We start from the raw sequence: 12250 nt of genomic DNA, 5'->3' as shown, positions 1-12250 counted from the left end.
TTTTGTGTAAAAAAGGCATAAAGACAAAGGAGAGTTCTTCAAGGGACATGATGCTTTGGGGAAGTTTAATTTGAAATTCTAAAGTCCATCTGAGAAGGCTATTTTATGAATATCTATGCAAGATATCTATGATATTTAATGAATATCTATCATAGATTTTATGAATATCTATGAATATTTTATGAACCTCTATGTAAAGTATGTTCATATTAAGTATGTACTCGTAAGGGTTATAACTGCTTTCCTTAGCACATACCAGGGTACCACCTCTACTCTCTCACTCTGACCTCTGTTTCTGTACTCTGTGCCAGGAGAGCCCAGGCTTGGAAATCAAATAAAATTATACTTGAATTCACTACCTCTGAGTAATGATCTTATTTAAGTTAGTTTAACCTTTCAAAACCTCAGTTATCTAACTAGTCTGTACAACAGAGTAATAATACCTACCTTATGGAGTATTTATTATAATTTAATGAGAAAATGTATGGAATGTAACTATCAGTGACTGGCATATAGACTTGCCATAAACATAAGCTTTTTTATCACTCTCCTCTTTTAGCTCTATTGGAAGGAAAACCAGGGGACAGGCATCACTGAACTAGGCTAGAAGCACAATGGGCCAGAGCATGTTTGTATTTTTAACTCATTAATTCATCTACATTCACCTTACAGTTATTATATAGTACATCTCAGGTGTGTAGTCTGTATGCTTAATGTAAGAACTCTAGGGTATCTCAGCAGGCCTGAGGGAGTTGTATTTATGCATGAATGGGGACTTCCCTGGCAGTCCAGTGATTAAGACTCAGCACTGCCAATGCAGGGGACACAGGTTCAATCCCTGGTCAGGGAACTAATATCCCACATGCCACGTGGCATGGCCAAAAGAATAAAAAAATATGCATGAATGTTCCTAAGGCTTTTGGAAATGCCCAGTAAAAAGGACTTTGAGGAAATAGGGATTTAGATTTCACATGAAGGATGAAATATGAATGACCCTTCATTATATGCATACCCTGAAAAAGCAGGAAACTGGTTCTTAAGTGAGGAAAACTTGAAGGATGGGTACACACTCTGCTAAGACTAGGGTAAATAGGTTTACCTTCAGCTCTGAGGGATTTTGTTTACTTCTCCAGCAAACAGAATTATAACTCTGAGAAAATAAGGCCATGTTCTGAAGTTGAAAGAGTGCAACATTTTGCAAAAACAATAGAGGAGGGTTGAAATCTTGACTATAGTCATAGAAGAGTCATTTTTTTCAATTAATTAGTCCTAGATTGTCTCTTATTTTCTCAGTTTCATCAGCAAAATGGGAGATAGCTATCCTACATCTCACAGGATGCTAATAAGAGTAAAATAAGGTCCAAGCTCTATAAGCACACCACAACAGAACAGAGTGAAATGCAAAGTTCCATAGACAAAATTTGACTTGAAGCTGTGTGGAACTTTTCTTGTTGATCCAAAACTGATAATTAGGGTCCAAAACTGAGGCCAAAAAAAAGCAGTAAGTATCTCCACATACTAAGTCAGCAGAACTGGCCCCTCAATAACCACAATTACCCCAATCCGTATAAACAGGAGAATGAGAAGGAAGAAAATCGAAATTATTGAAGTCATGAATTGTTGGCTTAGGGAGTTCTTCTGTGGCTTCTCCCTGCCCTTTTCTGAAAAGTCAAGTGAGAAGTGTTCTAAGAATAATTTGCAAAGTTTGGATGTATCTGCATAAAAGGAAAACTAACACCTCATTTTCAAATTAGGACACAGATTACCTGCTCTTCCCAAAATCTGTGTGAACAGGAAAAAAAGAATTGGTGAATTATGGCAGGGCAAACAGAAAGGCCTGTGGTGTAGCTCAGCTATCACTTCTGCTTTGATGAGAATGTGAGTTTCTTGTAGGCCAAAGTAGCACCACAAAAATTAGCTGGGCTTGTGCCATCATGATGGCAGCAAGAAAAGAAGCTAACTGTTGGGTGAAAAAACTCCAGCAACCAGAGCCCATGGGGTATTCCACTGAGTACAAGAGCTGAGGAGGACTGGAAGAAGTTAAGCAGGACACCATAGATTGGGAAGGCCCTAAAGAACTCACATTTGTGCCTCCTCTAGAAATCCAGTATTTGAGTGCCTGCTGTGGAGAGAGTATTGTCAATGGCCAGTCAGTGTTGGCCCAAGAGTTAGTATCAAGGAACACAAGGAAGACTACGACAGCCCATTGACTCCCTCCAACTCCTCCCTGTGTCCACTTTTTGGAGGAGGTAGAAACTAGAAAAGGGAGGAAGGACCTGAAGCCCAGAGGTAAACTACATTCTTTCCCCCAAGGTGGAAAATGGGAAAGAGGCAAAAAGGAAGACCATACCCCCTCCCCATTTCAAGTCCTTCAAGCCACAATACTAGCAGATGACAGAAAAGAGGAAATCTTTGATTTGGATATGAAATTGGAGTTTTAGACTGGATGGATTTTTAATCACTGAAATTGACAAGGAAGTTATAGAACCTACCCAAGATGTGATGATGTGGTAAGATATGTTACAGGAGACAAGTGAGAATTTAAAATGGCCCTATTAGGGGCAGTATTTGTAGGAAACTATAATTGTTTCTTATCTGTACTTTGATAAGTTCTGTTTGTTTAATAACTTGTAGAGATAGATGATTAGATCGATAGATAGATATGGATAAATGTAGAAATATATATGACTGTTGCCTCAAATTCAAGCTTTTCCTTGATTCAAATATTTTTGATTAATAAATATAAGAGTTTGGTACTAAATGCTGGGGCTACAAAGATGACAGGGCATTTAAGAGGTAATTGAGGTTAGGACTTCTTTGTTAGTCCATGAGGCTAAGACTCTGCATACCCAGTGCAGGGGGCCCAGGTTCAATCCCTGGTCAGGGAACTAGATCCCACATGCCACAACTAAAGATTCTGCATGTCGCAACTAAAAGATTCCACATGCCGCAACTAAAAGTTGGTGCAACGAAGATCCCTCATGCATCAAGGAAGATCCCGTGTACCACAGCTAAGACCTGGTGCATCCAAATAAATAAATACTTTTTTTAAAAAAGAGGTAATTGAGGTTAAATGAAGTCCTAATGGTGGGACCCTAATCCAATGACATTCATGTCCTTATAAGAAGAGACACCAGAGAGCTAGCTTGCTCCCTCTTTCTTTCTTTCTCTTTCTCTCTCTGTCTCTCTCTTTCTCTCCATGAATCTGCACTGAGGAAAGACCATGTGAGGATACAATGAGAAGACAGCCATCTGCAAGCCAGGAAAAAGTCCTCACCAGAAACTGAGCCCTTGATCTTAGACTTCCAGCCTTCAGAACTGTGAGGAAATAAACTTCTGCTGTTTAAACCATCTGTGGCATTTTGTTATGGCAGCTTGAGCTAATAAAATCTACATAGAATAAGATTGCTTTTTAAAAATACTTTTAGCCCTTGGAGGTACACATACACACATTTCATGGATAAACCTATTTGAGACCATAGAAGCAGTTGATTAATGTAAAAACACATTTTATGATAAGAAACCTACTTTTCCTATGGTTTCAGAAAACAGTTGGGTAAGAAAAATACCTATTACCTCTTTAGAAGTTGGTATTCCCAGCATTTCTTCCTGTGAGATACAGAACCACATTCTAGTTTTCATTTCCACACTTCTAGGCTTTTTTCATTTCTACTTCTAGCCCTTTGAAGGGTCTATCTGCCTGATACTTAAGTGCAACATCCCAGTTTATTTAACCAGTCCTCTATTTTTTAATTTTTCAGAATTGTTGCAGTATTTTTCTATTCATTCATTCAGCAAATGTTTATTAGGTACCTTCTATGTGCCAGGCACTGTTTAAGGAGTTACAATATCCCTGACCTCATTATAACGAAAAATATAGGTAACAGTTTAACAAGGATATATAATATATCAGATGGTGATAAATGTTATAAAAGAAATAAAGCAGGGTAAGGGAAAATGGCAAAGACGGGTGGAGGAAGCACATTGCTTTTTTACATGGAGGAGCTAGGATAGGCTTCACTGACATTTAAACAGGTATGTGGACAGTGAACAGCAAGGCCCTGAGGAGGGAGCATGCTTGGTATATGCAGGAACAGCAAGGAAGCCTGAGCAAACTGAGCTGGGGGGTTGGGGTGGGGGGTGGGGGAGTAAAAGATGAGATCAGAGAAGTTTGGCATGTACCCCAGATGGGGCAGATCGTATGAGGCCAGTTTGGTATATCTTCTGAGTTGAGAAAACTTTGGAACTCTTGTTGGCTTTTGAGCAGAGAGTAATGATATTGTAAAGGAGCAGGACCCTATAAGGCCTTCCCAAGACAGACCTTTCCCCATATCCTCTGCTTTAGCTCCTCTCTGAAGTACCTAGATAACAGTATTTGATGCTCATTTCCTGAGTTGTTTTACAGATGTGAAAACCCCCCACCAAATGGAAGATATTAACTACTTGATGACCCTGAGCACATAGCTCCAGGCCTCTTGGAGCCAAAAGATTGATAATGTTAACCCCTGTGACACCACCCTGCTCCCTCACCATCAGCCAGTCAGAGACTGTGCACAAGTTGATCACATACCCTGCAACCACCTCCCTCACCTGGCTTTTAAAAATGCTTTTCCAAAATTTTGGGGGAGCTCAGGGCTTTTTCGGGGCAGGAGCCACCTGTCTCCTTACAGGGCCCTGCAATAATCCTTTCTCTGCTCCAAACTCCAACATTTTGGTTTGTTTGGCCTCACTGTGCACTGGGCACACGAACTTGTGCTAACAATATGACATAGACTTTATTTTTTTAAATATTTATTTATTTATTTTTATTTGATTGTGCCAGGTCTTAGTTGCGGTAGGCAGGCTCCTTAGTTGTGGCTCGACAGCTCCTTAGTTGTGGCTTGCCATCTCCTTAGTTGTGGCACGTGGGCTCCTCAGTTGTGGTATGCGAACTCTTAGTTGCGGCATGCATGTGGGATCAAGTTCCCCAACCAGGGATCAAATCCAGGCCCTCTGTATTGGGAGCACAGAGTTTTAACCACTGCACCACCAGGGAAGTCCCAACATAGACTTTATAAGGATCACAAGGGCTACTATGTTAAAATTGGTCTATAGGTAAGAAAGACAGAAGCAGTGGCGGTGGGAAAAAAGGGATCAGATTCTGGATATCTTATGAAAGCAAATCTAACATGATTTCCTTATGGATTTCACATAGTTTATGAAAACCAGAAGTTAAGGATGACATCAATCTATCTTAGAACACTTTTCTGATTATTTATTCCTGAAAAAGGTTTTGAAGTGGTAGGCTGGATCAAAGGATATGCACATTTTATTTTATTTTTAAAATATTTATTTATTTATTTATTTGGCTGTGCCAGGTCTTCGTTGCGGCACATGGGATCTTCATTGCTGCATGCAAGGTCTTCATTGTGGCATGTGGGATCTTTAGTTGTGGCATGCAAACTCTTAGTTGCAGCATGTGGGATCAAGTTCCCTGACCAGGGATTGAACCTGGTACCCCTGCATTGGGAGCACGGAGTTTTAGCCACTGGACCACCAGGGAAGTCCTCAAAGACTATGCACATTTTAAAATCTTTGGATATATATTGTCAGTTGCTCTTTAGAACCTGAGAACAATTTTTTACCCTCACTTGTGGTGTCTCACACTGTACATTTTTCAGCAGCCAAGGAAAATAACATTATTTTTACTGTGGATATTTTAATAGGAAATACGTCATTTTTGTAATTTACTTTATTCTTGATGATTCTGAATATTATTTTTGATCATTGGTATTGGACGTTTTTCCACTGGGGAGTTCATCTTTTTGTTATCATTTATAGTTTTATTTATAAATTTAATATACATTTTATTGATTGATAAAACCTATTCCCTTTTCCTCCTGGGAATCCAGCTAAACTATATTTCCCAGCCATCTTTGCATTTAGTGGTCTTCATATGTCCAAATTTTGACCAATGGAAGGTTGGTAGAAGTGTTATAGACTACTTTTAGACCAGGCCATAAAAACCTCCCTTACATCATCCTCCATGCTCTTTTCCCCTCTAAGATAGATTGTAGGAGATGACTCCCAAGGAGACTGGGGGAGTTACATGTTGAAAATGGCACAAGGAAGGAAGGATCTTGAGATACTATATCACTGCATATAGGAGAATTGCCCACAAAGAACACCAGTTTTGCAGTGTTTTATGAGCAAGAACTATACTTCATTGTGTTAAGCCACTGAAACTTCAGAGTTTATTTATTACAGCAGGAGGTGTTTTTCCTAATTAATAAAGACGTATATATTAAAGAGTTATAAAGAATTTATCTTCATATAGTAAATATATTTATCTTTTGTCTGTGTGAATAAATGTACAATTTTCTTCTCTGAATGTATACTGACATCCATGCTCCCTCATACTGAGAGACTAATCCATTCCTCTAAATTCTTTCTTTGAGTTGGCAATTCCAAGAACAGGACACAATGGACTGAAAATGGCCAAATGCTCTCATGCATGCACACACATGCACACACACACGTGCATGCACACACACACACATTTTCTGAAAGACTACCACACTTGCCTGAATGGTCACCAGAATTGCAACTGGAGTTCTGCTACTTTTGTTTCTTTGCCATATAAAACCCCTCTTGTTTCCCATTTTCCAGGAAACACTCCCTTTGGTTATTCTTCCTACTGCAACAGCCTGAATAACATACCCATCCTTGAGTCTTGGACAACTTTTAAAAGTTAGACACATAGTAAATACAGTATATATTTTTCCTAGCTTATTGGTTGTCTTTTGATTTTGTCTGTGTTGAAAATATGTTTAATGGTTGTCTAATTTTCCACTATAAGCTGTCTCTGTATGATCTTTCTTTATATTCTCTGTAATTTAGAGCCCATGAAATATCAAACTGTCTTCTTTTGCTGGTAGAACTCCTATCCTCATTCTTTCTCAATTTGGTTACACCCAGAATATAGGATGCATGAGAGAACAATGTGCCATTTCTTGCTTTGTCCCTCTCATGCCTCATTCACTCTCAAGACTACTCTCCCTTTTGGTTATCTAACTCTTAAGGTTATGCTTCAGGTCACTCAGTCTTTCAGAGGGATCCTGCCTTGTCTGGCTGATCAGTTTGTCCTTGACCTCACTTGTCACATATTCTCACTGATCGCCCTGTTCACTCTAGTCAACACTAACAGGTCAAGCTAGCTAAACTCATCACAAAAGCTGCCTGCATGAAATATAAAATGGCTTTCACTAGGCTAAAATAAAGCTGTCAGCAATACTGCATTTCTTTGTGAAGGCTCCAGGGGAGAATCCAGTTTCTTACCTTTCCCAGCTTTAAGAGACCACCAGTATTCTTCGCTTGTGTTCCTTTCTTCCATCTTCAAAGCCATCATCTTCAAATCTGTCCCTGACTCTCCTGCCTTCTTTCACTTACAAGGACCTTTGTGATTATTCACTTGGCTAATAAAGGATAACCTTTCCATCTCAGTATCCTTAATTTGATCATATCTGTAAAGTCCCAATTGTCATGTAAGGTAACATAGTCATATGTTCCAGGGTTTATTATATGGGCAGACATCTTTGGTGGGTCATTATTCTACATCTCACAGGAGAATTTCAACACAATGCAAAGCCTTCTGCATGATCTCTTCCTGACTCTGAAATGGTGTCTAGTCATGGACCACTCAGTGTAGAAATTTTTTCAGACAAAAATCTTTCTTCTTTACTTCTTCATTTTTTTCCCTAATTACTATGAGTTGGTTAACATAAGTTAAAAAAAATCTAGCAGAACCTAAAATATATAAAAACAAAAGTCAGAATATTGCACAAAAAATAACCCCTTGATAGAAACAACATTAACTTCAATTCAGCGTTATAATTAGAGATAAATAGGTAATTTTGGTTCGACTGTTACAAGAAATATCTGTACTTACATATGATTTGCTTTTGGTTTCTTAAAGTTTTAAAGTCTCTCTTGAAGATAATAATATAAATTTCCATTTAGGAAACATTGATTAAAAGAAAACATATAAACTCTAAATAATATTTCCTCCATTTTGTTTTCTCCTATTTCAAATGAACCAGAGGATCAGAAACATAAATCAATATTATATCTGCAGGATCAGTACAACAATATAAAATTTTAAGATATTAGAAATATTAGAAATTCTTTCATTAAAAATAATATTAGAGAGAGTTTCAAATTCAACCATGTAGTTTGTTTGTTTTCTCCTAGAAGCTATTGTTATCATCTACCTTTTTCTACATTTATAAAAATCACTTATTGATTGCTTACTTAGTACCAAGCACTATCATTAGTGTGGGTACATGAAAATGGATAGAGCATGAGTTCTAATTATGAGAAGTTTACAGTCTAGTGTGACATATACTTTAAAAATTAAATATTTCTGCACTGATGGATACATGAAAAAAACACCATGGAAACACAGTTAAGGGAACATCTAATTCTTAAGCAATCATACCTTAGAAAATAATGTACTCAGTCTCAGCTAAAATTCCTATTACTAATATGGAAAAGAACAATGAAGAGAATGGACCTATATGTATTATATAGCCAGTAGTGGAATGAAGGAATATTTAGGGAAGAAAAATGAATTGTAAGCACAGACTGCAGTAAAATTATTGTTGTTAATACCAATAATTTGATTACTAACCTTATCTCTTTCAAAAAAATACGATTGCTCCTTTGACCAACAGGTATCTTCTTATCCAAATGGCTTTTACTTACACCAATCTGGATGACTAGAAGGATTTATTTGACTGAATTTAACTTCCATGTTTAATTTGAACAAATATGAACTACATATACAGAAAATAACTTCATAGAGCAGGTAGTTGCATGCTTGTCTTTTGCAAATTTGCTGTGTAATCTCTAAGCTAAATGTGCCTTTTAACGCATCATTACTCAAATCATTTAAGAATGGACCTACTTTTAAACAAAACATACTCTAAACAAGTTTATTCTTGGAGAGGTAAGGAATTAGTGTAATGATACTCTTGTAATTGGAAAAGTTATATCTCTATGAAGAACATACCAAGTCTGCTCAACAAGCCTAGCAGCAGCCACTTATTACCATAAGAGTCATTAACTAAGCAAGAGAGAACCTACAACAAACTTCTTTAGAAAACTCAGCTGAGGAGAGTAAATACAGATGACAGAAGGACAGATAGGCAGACACATATAAATGGAAGATAGAGAGACAGACAAGTGGTCAGATAGACGATAGATAGTGAAATAGCTAGATAGATAGAGTTAATTTAAGAAAATATATACTGGCTGGCAAGATGGTGGACTAGACAGAAACGAGTTCACCCCTTCTTACAAAAACACCAAAATCAAAACTAACTGCTGAGATTTCTCAGCTGGCGCAGTGGTTAAGAATCTGCCTGTCAATGCAGGGCACATGGGTTCCATCCCTGTTCCGGGAAGATCCCACATGCCGCAGAGCAACTAAACCCATGTGTCACAATTACTGAGCCTGCACTCTAGTGCCTGCATGCCACAACTACTGAGCCTGCATACCACAACTACTGAAGCCTGTGCCTCTAGAGCCCATGCTCTGCAACAAGAGAAGCCACCACAATAAGCCCGCACACCAAAACGAAGAGTAGCCCGTGCTCGCTGAAACTAAAGAAAGCCCATGTGCAGCAACGAAGACCCAACACAGCCAAAAAACAAAAACAAAAACAAAAAGAATTAAAAAAAACCTAACTGCTGAACAACTATTGACAGAAAAAGAAGAATGCAGGGACCTTCCAAAAAAGATACCCTAACACTCAAATACAAAAAAGAAGCCACAACGAGATGGTAGGAGGGATGCAATCATGATAAAATCAAATCCCATTCCTGCCTGGTGGGCAACCCAAAATCTGGTAAATAATTATACCACAGAAGTTATCCCACAGGAGTGCAAATCCTGAGCCCCATGTGAGGCTTCCCAGCCTGGGGCTCTGGCCATGGGAGGAGGAGCCCCCAGAGAATCTGGCTTTGAAGGCCAGTGGAGTTTGATCACAGAAATACCATAGGACTGAGGGAAACAGAAACTTTACTCTTGTAGGGCTCTCACAAGGTCCTATGTGCACAAGGACCCAGGGGGAAAAGCAATGATTTCATAAGAGACTGGGCCAGACCTACTTGCTAGTATTGGAGGGCCTTCTGCAGAGGCAAGGAGTGGCTGTGGCTCACTGTGGGGACAAAGACACTGGTAGCAGCAGCTCTGGTGAGTATTCATTGACTTCAACCCTCCTGGAGGCAGCCATTTCCTTCCCAAGACCTAGTGCCACCCAACAGCCTGTAGGCTCCAGTGCTGGCATGCCTCCGGCCAAACCACCAACAGGGCAGGAACACTGCCTCACCCATCAGCATACAGGCTGCTTAAAGTCTTCCTGAGCACAGCCCTGCCCACCAGAGGGACAAGACCCGGCTCCACACACCAGTGAGCAGGAACCAGACACTCCCACCAGGAAGCCTGCACAAGCCCCTTAGCCTCATCCACCAAAGGGCAGAGAGCAGAAGCAAGAAGAACTACAATCCAGCAGTCTGCAGAACAGAAACAGATCTGAGGTAGAAGAACAGATAAGTGAGCTGGAAGACAGAATGGTGGAAATAATTGCCATGGAATAGAATAAAGAAAAAAGAATGAAAAGAAATTAAGGCAGTCTAAGAGACCTCTGATACAACATTAAATGCACCAACATTCACATTATAGGGGTCCCAGAAGGAGAAGAAAGAGAGAAAGGACCTGAGAAAACACTGGAAAATATAATAGCTGAAAAATTCCCTAACGTGGGGAAGGAAACAGTCACCCAAGTCCAGGAAGCACAAAGAGTCCCAGGCAGAATGAACCCAAGGAGAAACACGCTGAGACACATAGTAATCAAATTAACAAAAATTAAAGACAAAGAAAAAATATTAAAAGCAACAAGGGAAAAGCAACAAATAACATACAAGGGAACTCCCATAAGGTTGTCAGCCAATTCCTCAGCAGAAACTCTGCAGGCCAGAAGGGAGTGGCATGATATAAAGTGATGAAAGGGAAGAACCTGCAACCAACCCAGCAAGACTCTCATTCAGATTCAACAGAGAAATCAAAAGCTTTACAGACAGCAAAAGCTAAGAGAATTCAGCACCTCCCAACCAGCTCTACAACAATTGCTAAAGGAACTTCTCTAAGTGGAAAAGAAAAGGTTGCTACTAGAAACAAGAAAATTATGAATGGAAAAGCTCACCAGTAAAGGCAATTATAAAGTAAATGTAGTAAAACAATTATACTCCAATAAAGATGTTAAAAAAATTTAAAAAAAATAAAAAGAATATTCTATAAAAAATAAATAAGTAAATAATAAAAAAATAAAGTAAATGTAGAAAATCAACTGAACACAAATATTATATCAAAACAAGCAATTGTGAGAAGAGGAGAGCACCAATGCAGGATATTGGAAGTGCATTTGAAATTAGAAGACCTGCAACCTAAAACAATCTTCTTTATATATAGACTGCTATATCAAAACCTCATGGTAACTGCAACCCAAAAATCTACAGTAGCTACACACACAGAAAAGAAAAGGAATCCAAACACAACACAAAAGTTAGTCATCAAATCACAAGAGAAGAGAACAAAAAAGAAAGGGAAGAATAAAGACCTACAAAAACAAATCCAAAACAATTAACAACATGGCATTATGAACATACATATTAATAATTACCTTAAATGTAAATGAATTAAATGCTCCAACCAAAGACATAGACTACAAGAGACCCACTTAAGATCTAAGGACACATACAGACTGAAAGTGAGGGGATGGAAAAAGATACTCCATGCAAATGGAAGTCAAAAGAAAGATGGATAGCAATACTCATATCAGACAAATAGACTTTAAAATAAAGACTATTACAAGAGACAAAGAAAGATACACATAATGATCAAGGGATCAATCCAAGAAGAAGATATAACAATTGTAAATATGTATGCACCCCGCATAGGAGCACCCCAATATATAAGGCAAATACTAACAGCCATAAAGGGAGAAATTGACAGTTACACAGTAATAGTGGGGGACTTTAACACCCCACTTTCATCAATGGACAGATCATCCAGACAGAAGATCAATAAAGAAGCACAGGCCTTAAATGACACATTAGACCAGATGGACTTAATATTTATAGAGCATTCCATCCAAGAGCAGCAGAATACACATTCTTCTCAAGTGCACATGGAACATTCTCCAGGACTGAT

This window comes from Delphinapterus leucas, chromosome 17, assembly GCF_059928025.1.
Source record: "Delphinapterus leucas isolate spDelLeu-1000000601 "Yukka" chromosome 17, BTC_Dleu_Yukka2, whole genome shotgun sequence".
Classification (NCBI taxonomy): domain Eukaryota; kingdom Metazoa; phylum Chordata; class Mammalia; order Artiodactyla; family Monodontidae; genus Delphinapterus; species Delphinapterus leucas.
Note: the sequence above shows the minus strand (reverse complement) of the source record.